This window comes from Malurus melanocephalus, unplaced genomic scaffold (genome assembly GCF_030028575.1).
Source record: "Malurus melanocephalus ecotype Western Australia unplaced genomic scaffold, MMel_1.1 scaffold_522, whole genome shotgun sequence".
In the NCBI taxonomy this organism is placed as follows: Eukaryota; Metazoa; Chordata; class Aves; order Passeriformes; family Maluridae; genus Malurus; species Malurus melanocephalus.
The window spans coordinates 282,176-284,882 of record NW_026623754.1 but is presented as its reverse complement, the minus strand read 5'-3'; positions in this window follow the sequence as shown (position 1 = coordinate 284,882).

The following is a 2,707-nucleotide window of genomic DNA, read 5'->3' as shown; positions in this document are numbered from 1 at the left end:
AGTCTTTTTATCTGCTGCCCCTTGATAAATGGCAAGGATTCCCTCTCCTCCCCCATCCTCTCGTACAAGCRGTTGCTGACTGTGCAGCCTGGGAATATAGACAATAACCCACTTTCCAGACTTCTGTGGGGAACATTAGAAAAGTGTTGTCATTTTGAAATCAGTAAAACAGGATTTAAAATTGCAATTCAATCCTTTACCATATTAAAATAATATCACACCTTTAAAAAACGAGTTTATCAAGATACTAATTCAGGAAACTAATATTCAAACAGTCTRAAAGACAGTTTTCCCAGGAGCCAACTCTGTAAATACAATTTACTTTGATGATAGGAATTGGACCTCGATGATCCTTGTGGGTCCCTTCCAACTCAGGATATTCTGATTCTATGAATTTCTGGGAATTCACTAACATAGAAATTCTTGATGTGCTTCTTAATCAACATGGGTGCATCTCAATATGGTTTGATATGGTCTTTAGGTTTGATATGAAACCGTATCTCCTTGTAATCTGATATTAAATACAAGAAGCCTTTCTAAGAGTCTCAATGCAAGATGGCAGCAGCCCAGACATTATTGTGTTGTAGGCAGAGGAATTTTAAATCATATCTTTCCTGCTAAGTACAAGTGGCCAATGGGAAGTAGATTTCATAGAGGTGTGAATCTGTAACACAGTGACCACTACTGTCAGCTCAGCTAAAGCCCTGGCTGTTTAATCAYGGAATCCTGGCATGGTTTGGCTTGGGAGAACCTTAAAGCCTATGCAGCCCCACCCCCTGCCATTTGGGTGAGGCAGTCCCGGTGACCTGGTGGTGATTCACACAGGAATTCAGGTTGGACAGGGACGCCAGGAGGCTCTGAAGCCCAACCCCCCCTGCTCAGGGTCAGCTGTGACACCCCAGCAGGTGATCAGGGCTTTCTGCAGCTGCAGATGGATCTGATTTGTCTATAAACACACAGTGATTAACGGCACAAAAATGGACAATTTATAGGAGCAGATTAGATTAATTAAAGCTTCAAATAAAAACACCTTTTTCCTAGTTTGCATTTTCTGGTTTTGTACCAGTGAAAAACTATTTGTTGCCCCCTTAGAAAAGACAAGCTCTGTTTAATGTCCAAAATAAACAGATAAGGAGACCTTGCTTGAGTGTGCTGAGATGAACAWGGAGCCCACAGCAGTGGAGAAGTTCACAAACCCCTGTGCTGATGATATATGAAACCAGAAGAGAGTGCATATGTTTAAGCATAATTTGTGATTAAATAAAGAACAAAAACACATAGAAAACAGCAGTTTGGGCCAAAATCTGACCCATTTCTGACAGTAAGCATCACCCAACTCCTGTGTTCTTGTAAGAATACACAACTCTCGATTTTCTTGTCCTGCCCAGCACTGTGGACACAGATGAAGCAACACAGACCAAATGCTGTTTTTCCACTCAACTTTGTCCAAGTTTATTAGGAGTTTTGTTTGTACWGTGCTACACAAAACACAAAGTCCTGTGTGTTCAGAACCCCATCCAGGCTGGCYTTGAACACTTCCAGGGATCCAGGGGCAGYCACAACTTCCCTTGGCAGCCTGTTCCAGTGCCTCAMCACCTTCACAATAAAGATTTTTCTCCTAATGTCCAATATAAACCTATGCTCTTTCAATTTGAAGCTATTCCACCTTGTTCTGTCAACTACATGCCCTTGTCAATAGTCTTGCCCCATCTTTCCTTTAATTTCCCTTCAGATASTGGAAGGCCACAGTTAGGTCACCCCAAAGCTTTCTCTCTTCCACATTGAACAATCCCAATTTTCTCAGCCTTTCCTCATAGAAGTTCTTCATCCCTCTCATCAACTTGGTGGTCTCCAATGAATTCGCCTGGAGTTGGTGCTAACCAAGTGGAATTCGATCTAAGGCATCTCTTTGAGCACATTTTTATAAGGCGCTGTCAGTCCAATGCATTTCAGCYTGTTGGTCAACACAAAACCCAGTTCAGGAAGTTCACCGACAAMTTAACAACCCTACGACCGGTTAAACGCTCCGTTTCCGGCACGCTGGGCTCCTTAACTCATCCCTGGCGATTATTAAGAGATGCTGCTCAGCGTTACTTTTGCGATGTTTGGGGCAGCTGCGAGACGCGCTCCCCGCAGCCTGGTTGGGAGAGAAACCCTTGTGTCCCTGGTACCATCCGGGGGTCACCCCAGCGATGACTCCACACCCACCCCACAGTCCCAAACCGCTCAGAGGGTCGAGAACCGCAGAAATCACCCCGAACCCCCGAGGCCTCCCCGCGCCTGGCGCCCCTCAGGCCTCGCCGTCGCCATGGCAACAGCGCCCTCAGGCCCCCGCCCTTAGCTGCCCAACTTCCTGCCTGAACCGCAACACTTCAGGGATCCCTGCTCCCCAGGCAGCCTCCCACGCACCACCTAACCGGGAAACGCTTCCTGATCCCACCGGGACACCGGAAAAAGCGACTCGTCCACCCCCGCCGCCGGCGGGACAGGGCTGCCCTCCGCGCCGCCTGACTGAAAATCGCCGCTCCGCCCCTCATAGCGCCAAGGYCCCTCGCTGAGGCGTCCGCGGTGCTGCCTGCGCGGAGCGGCGTGAGGTCCCGGTGTGTCCGCGGCGCTGCCTGCGCGGAAGTGCGGCGGGCCGAGGCGACGGTGCCGCGCGGGAGCGGGGCCGGGGCCGCCCGAGGGCCGGGGCTGGCGGGGGGCCCGG